General features: G+C 45.7%; 1 protein-coding gene and 1 pseudogene across 4 annotated transcripts in view; one reads left to right on the forward strand and one right to left on the reverse strand.

Moving 5' to 3' along the window:
- The window catches only part of LOC116458311 (Golgi apparatus membrane protein TVP23 homolog B), a 111,856-nt gene that overhangs the window by 41,586 nt on the left and 56,626 nt on the right, over nucleotides 1-13,644 (forward strand). Inside the window, exon 9 of one of the 4 annotated variants that reach the window (XR_004245287.2) lies at nucleotides 3,086-3,414. The exons of the other annotated variants lie outside the window; for them this stretch is intronic. The gene's annotated coding sequence lies outside the window, so the exon portion shown is untranslated. Of the gene's footprint in view, nucleotides 1-3,085; nucleotides 3,415-13,644 lie in introns of those variants that run through there. 4 annotated transcript variants of the gene reach the window in all.
- LOC116458315 (peptidyl-prolyl cis-trans isomerase A-like) lies at nucleotides 8,027-8,526 on the reverse strand (annotated as a pseudogene).

Consider the following 13,644-nt stretch of genomic DNA (forward strand, 5'->3'; position numbering starts at 1 on the left):
TAAAGCTGAGTTGGGGAAGCATCAGGTAGGAGGGGTGTAATTTAGGGTAAGTTCCATGGGGTTCCAGGCTAAGTTCCGGATTGCACAAGGGGACTCTGGAGTGTACGTTATACCTTTGCACATTTTTCCTTTGTCCCTGGGACTCAGGGAGCAGGGCTTTCTTGCTCTCACATCTGTCAGTCATCGACTCAGGGCCACGCCCACTGTGGGTATGGGCACTCCTAGCCACCTCTGGCTTGTATATTCTGGCCGCCGTATTTCTGGTACCCCAAAGACAATCCTCAAAAAAGGAGTTGCACTTCTGGGCTGTTGGAAACCTAAAACACACTGAAGCTGGGGAAAGATGCCCCTAACCTGTAAAAGGGATCTGCGGGGATCTGGGTGGCACGCTCATGGTGTTCGCCACAGCCACGTGGATGTCCCTGTTGTCTCATCCTCCAGAGAAGGGGCTCAGGTTGGATTCCATTGCTCAGTTTCACACTTGCGTTGCCCTCTGTGGCTTTTTGTTTCATGTGTATTTCCTGTAAGTAGCCCTTGTAACAGGAGAGGTCTCAAGTGCTGAGTAGAGTGAACCCTTTTTGATATGGCAAGATTTTGTATTATTTTATGTGTTTAATCTTTTACATTGTAGAACTCTCTGTTTTACCAGTTTTGCCATAAATTGCCTACATTATACTCCGCCACACTGATGTCAGCTTGCCTATTTCCCTGACCTTTGGAATTTTATGCTCCTTATTTCCATTTTTTCCTTTCTTTCATGCTGTTTGTTTTCTATCACATACAGTTTAGCCTTTTTGTCATTCTTAAAAGTAATAAATAAATGCCAGAGCATGCACACGCTTCTTTAACCAAGCAAATAAATCAGAAAGCTATATAGGTCTTACAAACATTTTAACATGCAGTACTAAGTTGAAGAGGTAATGTATTTAATGTTACAACAGAAATCCTAAGATTCATTTTTAAAGATTGAGCGTCTGTTTAGAAACATTTCCTGTTCTTTTGAAGTGTCCCTACTTACTTGTCGTTTGATTTGTTTAAGCCACACAGGCTATGGTATTTTGTTATGTCCCAGCTGAGGCAGGACAGTTGAAAAGGCTGCTCCAACCTGAAAGAAGATTCTTAGCTTTAAAAAGTGTGCTTGCTGCCAGATTGATGGGCCATATTCACCTTGAAAGTCCAGCCTCTGCTCCTAAGCAAGTAGCCCAGAGTAAATAGCTGCATCCCACGCACGGTGATAAGAACGTTCTCTTGGAAGCGTGCGGAGGATACTTCTCAATGCTGTGGTTTTCTGGTTAGTGACAGGCCCTGGGTCTCTGGGCCTCCCTCACCGTCCGCCCCTGCATTCAGAGCATGCTTGAGAAAATCACGGAAAGCACTTTCTACATCCAGCTGCTTCTGCTCTATGCTGAGATTCAGACAGTAGCTTTCCTTCACTGCCTTTTCTATGTTTCTGTGTTATTTTAATGTGAATTAGAGAAAGGTTGCATGGAGTCGGTGGGGTGGTGATAGTTAGGGACTCAGTTATCCATTTTACTGGACGTTTCAGACCGTTTACAGATCTGCTGCTCATGTCTTGCTGGGGAAAGCCAGGCAATGCCAAGAGCTAAGCATTTGGCGGATACTAACCTCCTGGTTGAAAAGAACCCTTTGTCCTGCTATTTGATGCTGTGAAAGAGAATCCTCAAACTGTCAGAAAGAAAAGAGAAAGCATTTTACCTTTTGCTTTGAAAATGTAGATTGCTTGAGAGATTTAAAGTTATAAATCTTGGTCCCTTGCTATCGACGCTAGGACTGGACAGCCCTTCAACCATGACGTTCAATCCCCCATCTCAGGCTGGAGCTTCCTCTATACTTATCAATTCCAGTTGTGAAAATCTAAATAAAGAAAACGGATAACTGTTTTAAAGAAGAAATACTCAATTATTTTCACATAGAAAGTTTTTTAAAGCCTAGTTAAAATTCAGTCCACTTTCAGGATATTTTTAGTCTCTTGAGAATGTTCCAGATCGCTGACTCAGTAAGCCCAGGCTCTTAAAAATGCATGTTTTTAAACTCCACAATGTGACATTGTCTAAGCTCCTTGCCATTTGAGTCTGACCGTATATTCTGAAGTCTGCCTTGGCTTCCTAAGGACTGTTCCTGGCCTTCTGGAGCCCCCAATACTCCCCCACTCAAATCTGATGATGGGGCAAGTTCCTTGCATAGTACCAAGAGAAGGGGCCCAGGAGTGGCATGCAAAAGAACAGAAAGTTACTGTGTTTATGGCTGTCAGAACCAAAAGTGCTTCTGAGAGAATGAAATCTAGCATCCTAGCTTTCTAGAAGAAGAAATTAAAGCCCTGGGAGGAGAGGGGATTTGCCTAAGGTCCTACATAGCCCATTTCTGCCATGTCCTCAGCCTTCCCAAGCAGGGGGGACTCCATGGGGATGGATGGGTCATCTCCCTTTTGATTTGACATAGTCCTTAATCAGCCATCTTTCTTTGGTCCAATTAGGTTTGGTCATGGTATTAGGATTGACTTGCTTGAAATACAATGGCTGCTTTAGGAGTTGGTAACTTAATATTTCCTGATCTGAACTATATATCTGTAATAAAGATATATCAATGATCTTCTATGGGCTATTTAAAATTTACGTGTATATATATATAATACATATATATTATACATACATATATATATATACATAAAATACATATATATCATGCTCGTGCAGCCAGCAATATGCAAAGCAGAGAGCATGGCTTCTAGTAGTTTGGGGATTGTGGCAACAGAGATTGCTTTCCACCTGGGGACTGGATTCCACCAGATGGGACAACAGACTCTCCTTTCTTATGAACCTTTGAACATTGCAGGGATTATTTGAGTGTTGTCATAGTTACCGGAATTGGTGAAAGCCTTGTCCCCTTTGTGTCTTCTTATGGAAGGTCCTTTTGGGATCCCAGGGTGATATGGAGAGAGTTAGAGCCTGGTCTTGCCAGAAGGACTTTAGATCTCATGATTTCTTGCTCATGAGATGAAGCCCGGATTAAAGAAGGAAACTCTGGCAAAGATTTTACAAATGAAACCTGTCATCTTGGCTTACAGTGTCTTTCCCAGTCTCTTCCTAACCCCATCCACTTCAACATCAGAGCAACCCACATCCCAAGAAAGACAGAAGAGGAGGCCTCTGTGGTTTGTCTTTCTTGGTCCTTCCAATAACCATGTAAATCAGTGGTTCTCAAGTGTGGTCCCAGGACAAGCAGCCTTCACCATTCCCTGGGAGTTATTAAAAGTGCAAATCATGCTGTCCCACCTGGGTCTACTGAATCAGCAACTGTGGAGATGAGACCCAGCAGCCTGTGTTTCAACAAGTTGTCCGGGTGATTTTTGAGAAGAGCTGTTCTAAATAACCACTAATTAAACCATAATTTCCAATTCCTTGAATCTTCCTGGCACTTCTATAATTAATTTCTCTGCTAGTAAACATTAAAAATATCAGATTACTTAATTTTATATATTAGATATAAAAAATAATATGAAACTATCATGAGATCATATCATATTAGATATTGAAAGTATCCAGCATTTTTCCAAAGTCACAAAACACAATTGAAAGGAAAAAAAAGAATATAACAGTGGTATTCTTGAGCCATTAAGTGGGGACAAGGGGAGCCCATTCCATAAACTTGGGGACATTCTGATTGAAGGAAGGATAAGGACTGGAACAATTCCTGGATTAGAACAAAAAGAACTGGGAAAATGGAACCAATTAAAAAATCATCTGTCTTTCAGTTTCTTAACCATGCAGAAACCTAAAATTGTAGGGCTCCCAGAAACTCTATTAGTACTTTAAATTTCTTAATGATTTAAATTCTTTAGGACCTAAAACCAGTTGTTTGGATATCTGGAAACGGCAGTAACTTTTAGGATGCTGCTATATTAATGAATTACAATTTTAACATTTTCCGAAGGCTTCCAGTGGGGCAAAATTGATGCCTTTAAGATCAGGGACTCTGTCTTTATTATGGTGACACATGAGAGTGAAATAGAGCCCTTGTTCTTGATGGCACTGAGCACTTTCACTTCTGTAATGTCATTGTTTGCTCATAATAACCCCTCACATTTGTCTGGCTCTGTGGTTTTTAAAGCTCTTTGAATTTGGTCTTGTAATTTATTTCCATAAAACCTCTCTACTGTAGACTGGGTACCTGTGATTAACATTTATGATCCTGTTTCCTTAGCTATGAAATGCAGGAAGGGGCTTGTCTAAGGTCCCATGACCTGTGGGTGGCTGCCTCTTCCATTATCTTTTTTTTTTTTTTTTTGAGACGGAGTCTTGCCCTGTTACCCAGGCTGGAGTGCAATGGTGCGATCTTAGCTCACTGCAACCTCTGCCTCCTGGGTTCAAATGATTCTCCTGCCTCAGCCTCCTAAGTAGCTGGGATTACAGGCGCCTGCCACCACGCCCAGCTAATTTTTGTATTTTTAGTAGAGATGGAGTTTCACCATATTGGCCAGGCCGGTCTTGAACTCTTGACCTCGTGATCTGCCCTCCTTGGCCTTGCAAAGTGCTGGGATTACAGGCATGAGCCACTGCACGCGGCCCCGTTATCTTTTTAAAAATAAAAAGGGCCAGTGATACTGCTTTTCTGTTTTTTTAAGAAAATACGTGAATATGTATAAAAGCACTGACATGTTGCTAGAACTTGGTAAATGGTAGTTATTATTATCCTATTGTCTCATTTAATATGGGGAATCGTAGAGGTATTAGTGGCTTTTTGGTGACATACCAAAAAGGCCATTGCAGAGTTGGAACTATGACTAAGGTGACTGGGCTCTTAGCCAGCTGTTTTCACCAGCCATGTATAAGCATTCCCTTTTCTCCCCAGACTGGCCAACATCTGGTAGTTTTTGACTTAATAGTAGCCATTCTGACTGGTGTGAGATGGTATCTCATAGGTTTTGACTTGCATCTCTCTGATAATTAGTGATGTTGAACATTTTCTCATGTTTACTGGCCGCTTGTTTGTCTTGTCTTGATAAGTGTCTGTTCGTGTCCTTTGCCCACTTTTTATGTGGTTGTTTGCTTATTTCTTGTTGATTGTTTGTTAGCACAAGTCTTAGTCCCTCGGGTCTCACCATCATCTTCCTCCAGCCCAGCTCTCCTCTCTACTTCCTCCTCTGGAACTCCTCACTAGAACCCCGAAAAAAGCAAACAGAAACATTTCCTGAATGCTTGCTGCAAATCAAACACAATTCTAGACATGGGCGATGCAGAGACACAGGCCAGCTGGCCACCACATGTCATTCATTCTGAGTAGCACTTTTGCTGTTTTTTAAAAAAACGTCAACATCTCCGAAATCAAGGTATGTCTTACCACTCATAGCTCATTGGCAGGTTCTTTTCTTTTTTAGAGGTACATGAAACAATGATGCATTTTACAACCATGGCATCTTAGGTTTGTTGAAATATAATAGTTTCTCCCTTCAAGGAACTTACAGTCTGCCTTCAGGGTGAAGCAAGAGCACAGTAAGAGCTAAGTGAGAGCACACAGTGTGAGCCAGGGAAGGAGCACTTCCTTCTAACCTGGAGCATCAGAGGGGTCTCCCTGATAGGGGAGGATCTGAACTACAGATTGAAGGATGAGTGAATTTTTCTGTTTTTTTCCCTTGCTCTGTCACTCAGGCTGGAGTGCAGTGGCATAATCATGGCTCACTGCAGTCTCTATCTCTTAGGCTCAAGCGATTCTCTCACCTTGGCCTCCCAAATTGCTGGGACTACAGGTGTGAACCACTGTGCCCAGCCAGATGAGTGGAATTTTAATAGGCAGAGGAAGGGTGGAAGGGCATTTTACTCTCAGGGATCTGTATAAGCAAAGACCAAGAAACTCGCAAAGCTGCAGCTGGTAGGAACCACCACTTGGAAAGAAGGTGTGGTCAGCGCTGATATTCAGCACTCCTGGCTGTCAGCTTTCCAAAGTGTTTCCTAACTAGTTGTAACCAGCAGCTGCTCCAGGCCTCCCAAGTGCGTCCTGTCACCTGGGCTGTCCCCCTACCACCTCCCCTTGGTCCAGCAACTAAGGGGTTTATGTGGGCTGAGCCCAGAGCCTCCAGGTCCCTCTGATTGCTTGGTTGGTGCCAGGCGCTTCCCTCTGTTAGAGGTTGTGCTTATTACTCTGGTTGGAGAACAACCCTGGGAGCTGATATAGCAAGAAAACCTCCCTGAAGCCAGATCAGAGAATGACAGACAGGCGCTGTGAGCCAGGACCCTGGCCGCCAAATCTTTAAAATTTTGCCCTTCCACATTTGTTCATGCATCCTCAGTAACTGCATATTTATTTATTAATGTGAAGAGCTATTACTGTGCCATCATGTAAATCTAAAATATACCCCAAAATAGAAGTTAAAAAATGAGATAAATAAAAATTGAAGTCAGAACATTTTCTGTCCCCAGTGCAGTGACTCATCGGGGTCTCTTCCCCTGGCAAGTGCCCCTGGTTTACCAGGGCGCTGTCTAGACACTGGAGAGGCTGGGGCTGCAGTGAAGTTACTCTTCATGTTAGAGGCATGAGGAACACAGGGAAGGAAATAGCGATAAGAAACAAGACCAAGAAGTAGATCCAGAAATACCCAGAAGTATTTTTAAACATTACAACCATACCTTGGCCCGTGCTCGTTTGTAAGCTATTAGAGGGTCATTTTCCTGGTCCCAGAGCAGCACTGCACAATATAAATGCGTGACTCAATAAGGTGGTAGAGCTTTAGGTATGGTGAGAAGCACCAGCGAAGCCACAGGGAGGGGAGCGAAGGCATGTGAGTCCCAAGGGAAGAGCTACTGGAAGTTGGGACTCCCCAGTCCCCTGAGGAACAGGAGGGGTGCTCCTGGCCAGGTGGGAGCAGGGTGTGTGAGCACCTGCAGGACCTGAGCAGGATGCTGCCTACCTTGGCCCATTTTGGCTGGGCAGTTACATGGGGTCTGGGTGGAGAGCCTCAGCCTATGATTTCTCTCTATTCCTTCCAGAGGACTCTGGGGACAGGACAAAGACCACAGAAGCTCAGCTCTGTTTTTCCTTCCTTTCTCATCTCCAGTGAGGGGCAAGCGGGGTGGCTATTACAGGGAGGTGGGCAAGAGAATCAGAGTACCCCAGGGTCAGGTGGAGGTCATGGAGCCAGTCCTCACCAACTGAGAGATGCCTTCAACCCAGCAGAGGAGTACCTCCTAGGGATGCAGTCCGTCTATGGGACACATGTGCAGCTTGGCCTCTGGGTTGATCTGACTGAATGGTCAGACCACAAGTATTTACAAAGATCCTGAGCCTGCCTATGTCAAGAGATGGTTCTCCTTGCCTGGCTAGTAACTAACACTTAATACACATTACAATATGGCAGTTAATGTGCTAACACTTTCACCTACTCATTCATTTACTCCTTACATGAACTCGAAAGGAGTGGTACTATTTTTATCCCCACTTTACAGATAAGAAGATGGAGGTATAAGAGGATAAAGACTTTCTTTTTTTTGTTATTTAGTTTTTTAGTTTTTTTTTTTTTTTTTTTTTTTTGAGACTCCTCTCGCTCTGTCGCCCAGGGTGGAGTGCAGTGGTGCAATCTCCGCTCACCGCAAGCTCTGCCTCCCGGGTTCACGCCATTCTTCTGCATCAGCCTGCCGAGTAGCTGGGACTACAGGCACCCGCCACCATGCCTGGCTAATTTTTTTGTATTTTTAATAGAGATGGGGTTTCACCATGTTAGCCAGGATGGTCTCAATCTCCTGACCTCGTGATCCGCCCGCCTCGGCCTCCCAAAGTGCTGGGATTACAGGAGTGAGCCACCGCGCCCGGCCTATTTAGTTTTTATTTCATAATCATAAACTTAACTCTGCAATCTAGCTAGGCATGGAAGGGAATAAGGAAAACATGCACCCAAAGGGAACTGCAGCGAGAACACAAAGATGACAGGACAGTGCGAGCAAATGGGGTGGAGGGTGCTCTCCTGAGCTACAGAAGGAATGGTCTGGTGGTTAAGATAAAACACAGGTGAAACTTATTAGAGTTGTCCACAGTCAGCAATGGTGATCTTCTTGCTGGTCTTGCCATTCCTGGACCGAAAGCACTCCATGGCCTCCACAATATTCATGCCTTCTCTCACCTTGCCAGAGACCACCTGCTTCCCATTCAACCACTCTGTCTTGGCAGTGCAGATGAAAAACTGCGAACCGTTTGTATTGGGTCCTGCATTTGCCACGGACAAGATGCCAGGACCTGTATGCTTTAGGATGAAGTCCTCGTCATCAAATTTCTCCCCGTAGAGGCACCAGTGCCATTATGGCATGTGAAGTCACCGCCCTGACACATAAACTCTGGAATAATTCTGTGAAAGCAGGAACCCTTATAACCAAATCCTTTCTCTCCAGTGCTCAGAGCACGAAAGTTTTCTGCTGTCTTTGGAATCTTGTTTGCAAACAACTCAAAGGAGATGCAGCCCAAGGGCTCGCCGTTGATGGCGATGTTGAAGAACATGGTGGGGTTGACCATGGCTGATAGTATGGGGCTCCCGGCAGCGGCAGTATCTGCAAAAGCCAAGACTTTCTTGAGTTATACAGGAAGGAAGCAACAGTGCTGGGATTTGAACCCAGGAATGTCTCGATGTAGAATCTGTGCTCTAAACCACTAGGCGTCACTGCCTGAGACTGGTGGGAGAATTGACATGTGCTCCACAGCCTTGTAGGTCCACCGACAAACTCCCAGCCCACCCACAGGCTCATCAACATCACCTTGGATCAAAGGTTTCCATGAATATTGGAAAGACATAGAGTCCAGATTTTTTCTAAACACTGATATGCAGGGGTTTTTGTTTGTTTGTTTGTTTTGTTTTTGTTTTGCCTCCTTTGTTTTGCTGGATAGGTTTGCTTTAAATATTAAAGGAATAAAACGTCTAGGACTATAGCTCCATGGCAGCCTTCATTACCACTACCTCTTCAGTGTTGAGAACACACATGCGTTGAATGTGTAATCAGTATATAACTGCGGGTCCGTGTGGCCTGGGCTATGCGTGATGCTGACTCAAATAAATAGCGGTTTTATTGGACCCTCTCCTTCTTCCAGAAGATCAATGGAAAGTACCTTCCAAGTTTTGGTCCCTCAAGAAGCCCCTGAAGGTCAGTGGGAGGGGAGGAAAATACCTTCTTGATGCACCAGAAATCACCTTATAAACCTCATCCTCCATGGAGCACAGTGGCTCACACCTGTAATCTCAGCACTTTGGGAGGCTGAGGAGAGAGGATCATTTGAGGCTAGGGGTTTGAGACCAAGCTGGGCAAAATAGTGAGACCTTGTCTCTACAAAAAATTTTTAAAAATGTGCTGGGCATGGTGGTGCGTGCCCAGCTTGAGCCCAGGAGGTTGTGGCTTCAGTGAGCTGTGATCGCCCCACTGCACTCTAGCCTGGGCCACAGTACGAGACCCTGTCTCTTAAAAATAATTGTCTTTATTGAAATTATTCTCAGTATCCTTCACGCTACTGCAGCTGATTTCCAAAGCTCCCTCATCTTCCGCACTCTCAACTCTTAATAAATCCATCCAAAGCGCAGCTCTTCTCTTCCAGCAACTCCTTCTTTCTATGTTCATATCCAAGTAAATCTTAGCCTTGTCCAGAAGCAAAACCCCCATGACTGCGACTCCAATTCTGCCTCTCTTTTCTGGCCACTGCCTCTGTGTCACCAAACCCCAGGGACAAATTGGCAAAGACAAAGGTGGCTGTAAGAGGAAAAGGGAGGGAGAAAGGGTGTGAAACCCCACTCATCATAGTCTTGTTCCTGTTGAAAATGAAGGAATATAAAGGCCAGTACCAGAGTTTCCCATTATTCAGGCCTAGGCCCCTGGTTCCCGGGCTGTCCAGTGGGTGAGGGCCCAGGGCCTGGAGGTGTTTCAGGATCCTCAGGCCTGATTTGGTGGACAGGACCATGTTCCGGAGATAATGTGGAGACAGGGCTGCATGCTTGCTCTCAGGAGACTGGGCTCTTTTTTCTGAGTATCCCTGAGAAACCATCCTTAGGTTTTGGCACTACTCACAGGGTTGTGCCTAGCTTCCTGGCTTTAGAACTTCATTCACTTCCTCCCACCCTTCCCAGCCCTCCCATTCCCCCTTCCAACAGGCTGACACCCACTCCTCCTAGAACCCTACCATAACTCACCATCCTACAAGAGCTTCCTTCTGTTTGGGATAGAACTTCGGTAGCCTGCATGCTAGCCATGAAAAGCCTTACGATGGCCTTTTCCTAACCATAGCAACCACTTATTTCCACTTGCTTCATTTAGTTTACATTTCCCTCTCCTCTACTTATTAGATTTCAGCAAACCATATACTTACAAGTTAACTTGCACAGAATCTCCTGCTAGCTTGTTTTGGTGAACACAAAACTGAATGCAAAAATCTCTATCCTTCAAAGAACTTGGCATTCTAATGTCACCAATTTTTCGACATTCTAATGCCAGCAATTTTTTTTGAAAGTTGAAATAGAACATAATGAGGCAGCAAAATGAGACCAAGAGGGTTCCGCACCGTGTTCCAACAATCTTCAGTCCCCTTCACTGTTCATGTCTAAGCACTGAGGAGTTCTAAAGCATGTCACCTTTTAAGGACTGAGGAGTTCTAAAGCATGACACCATGTCATGGTCTTGCTTTGTCGCCCAGGCTGGCGTGCAGTGGTGTGGTCACAGCTCACTGCAGCTTCGACCTCCTGGGCTGAAGCGATCCTCCCATCTCGGCCTGTCAAGTAGCTGGGACCACAGGCGCTCCACTACACCTGGCTAATTTATTTTTATTTTATTTTTTTGTAGAAATGGGGTCTCGCCACATTGCTCAGACTGGTCTCAAACTCTTGAGTTCAAGAGATCCTCCCGCTTCCGCCTTTCAAAGCGCTGGGATAACAGGCGTGAGCCGCTGCCCGGGCCATCCCTCGAGGGTGTTTCATTAGGTAGACATTAATTCTTTCACGAGGATCACAGATCGAGCTCTTTACTGGAAACCTGCGCCCCGCCTTAGTTCTCCACGTCTTCGTGCGGCTCCAGGCAACTGCCAACAGATGGCGCCCGGCCGCCTATTTCTCTCCTTGCGGCTTTGGGGCCTGGAGGGGAGGTGGGGAGAGTCCCAATAGCAGAGGAATTGGTGAGCCCGGGCCAAAATTTCATCTGGTATCTGGAATGCATTAAAAACAACCCACAAATCTGAAGTTCCTCGACGGGGGGGGGGGGGGGGAGAGGAGGGAACTTGAAAAACTAAGGGGAAAAGGGCGGAAGAGAGGCAGCAGCGCGTTCCCTGCAAGCGTTCGCTTTCCTGCATTGGCCAAGCAGCCCCCAGCACGCCTGCTCTGTGGGGCAGGGCCATGCGGCCCCGAGGAAGGATGCAGTGAGCCAGAGGGTTCCAGACAAAGGAGGGGATCCCCAAGGCTCTGGGCCAGCCAGTCCCTCTTTTACTGGCACCACGGTCCCTCCTAGGCGGGGACGAAGAGGGAAGGGGTGGAGGCCTCCACCTTCTCCTCTGCGTGTGGCTGCGTCCCTTTACAGAATGACAGTCCCTTACTTCTGAGGGCGGGGACTAATGTGTAAGGCTTAACAGATCCAATTCCAGAAATTATCTGTGTTTTTTTCAATCACCCTCTTGTGCTCCCCCGCCCCCCATTTAATTTCATCTTTTATCTTTTTCTGAGCCTTCGTAATGAAAAGTGGTTTTAAAGGTTGACCAGTTTTACTACTTAGTGCCTAACAGGCTGAGTGATTACACCGTTGAAGGAGGTCACAGCGGGAAGGACATGGAGAGAGATGGGGGTGCGATGAGGCCTCTGCGCTCCCTCCCGGGCTGTGCCTCAGTGGTGACCTTTCTCAGGCGTGGGGAGTGAGGTCTGGTTCCCTCTCCTCCTCTTGGAGCCAGACGGCGCCTTCGTGACTAAGGAGAGAGAGGATCTGGCCTTGTGCAGCTCTGCCCACTGAGAGGTACACCTGTTCTCCAGCTGGGTGGCAGCTCCCTGAATCTGGCCAGTTTATACTTTTTTCACCTAACTCACATGATTTCCACTTCAATCCCACTACCGCTAGCTGCCCCATTGTGGACAGCTTCATTAAACTCTGTTGCTCCTAAAGGCAGTCTTTTGATGGAAATGAGTGGCGGAAAAGGCTGAGAGCAACCAGGCCAGGCTCAGCCCACTTACTTACTGCAGTTAGCCTTTCTGTTATGCCTCACTTTCCCCAAGGACTCTCTGAGGAGTGACCATTAGTCCTACAGCCCCTGAGTGCATACTGTGGCCAGTCCCACAAATGTGAGGTTCTCTTCTTTCCTCCGTGAGTCGTTGGGTGAAATAGAACTCTTGTTAATAGCTCACCAAGTCAGTTAAAGATTGGGAAGGTGGGCATTGTGAATATGGGATTAAATAATGTCCAGATGGTTAGAATGGACTTCAAGAGAAATAGAGAGGAAAAGGATCTAGTGGTCATAGTGAATCCCAAGTTGAAATGAGTCAACGGGAAGGGACAGTGATGAATAGGAAGGGACAGTGGAAAAACCCTGACAGAAATGCTTTAGCTACATCCTGTACCTTCCCACTTTTATTAAAGGATGCTTGATTTTTGTTCTGAGAAGGGAAATACATATTCTAGGTTCAACAAGTTATAAATTCCTTAAGGGCAGACATCTTTTGCATCTCTCACAAGGTTTAAAAATTAATAATTGTGGCCAGGCACGGTGGCTCACGCCTGTAATCCCAGCACTTTGGGAGGCCGAGATGGGCGGATCATGAGGTCAGGATTCTGAGACCAGCCTGGCCAACATGGCGAAACCCCGTCTCTACTAAAAATACAAAAATTAGCCCGGTGTGGTGGCGCACGCCTGTAATCCCAGCTACTCAGGAGGCTGAGGCAGGAGAATTGCTTGAACTTAGGAGGCAGAGTTTGCAGTGAGCCAAGATTGCGCCATTGCACTCCAGCTCTGGGCGACAGAGCAAGACTCTGTCTCGGGGAAAAAAAAAAGAGTTCACAAGACATTTTCACACATGGTAATTTTTCAGCAAATTCTTAGTGAAAGAATTAATAAGTAAATTTTAGAATAAAAGTGATCTCACAGGTTCAAAGAGGTCAAATAGCAAGTCTACCATAATAATAAGCATACATTGCATGGCCTGAATTGTCAAACCTTGCATGGCTGAGATAACTCACTTCCCCTCTTTATTTGCTTTCCGTGTAACAACCTCTCCTTGGCTTATGTAATTTTTCTCTCCTCCTGATAAGGCAGAGTGAGGTGTTAATAGCTGGGATTTGGAGTCAGGCAAGTCCTAGGTTGGAATCCCAGTTGCTTCAGTGATCTTGACCAAATTGCTTATGTTCTGTTCTTTGTGCAGCAGTTCTATGTCTATACAATGGTGGAGGGAGTGGGATCTCCTGGGACAGCTATAAGGGTTAAGTAGGATGTGGAGGTGATAGAGCCTTGCAAAGTGTTCCAGGGTGGGCTGGTCATATTTCATAATATACTTACTGCACAGCTTAACACTTTCTGCCCATTACTTCCAATACAAATTGGTTAAAACAGGTGGTAACATGCTGGGTTGATATGTAGGACAGTTTTAAAAAAATCAGAATGGGCCGGGTGTGGTGGCTCACATCTGTAATCCCAGCACTT

Source organism: Hylobates moloch, unplaced genomic scaffold, assembly GCF_009828535.3.
Source record: "Hylobates moloch isolate HMO894 unplaced genomic scaffold, HMol_V3 SCAFFOLD_19, whole genome shotgun sequence".
NCBI classification, from domain to species: Eukaryota; Metazoa; Chordata; class Mammalia; order Primates; family Hylobatidae; genus Hylobates; species Hylobates moloch.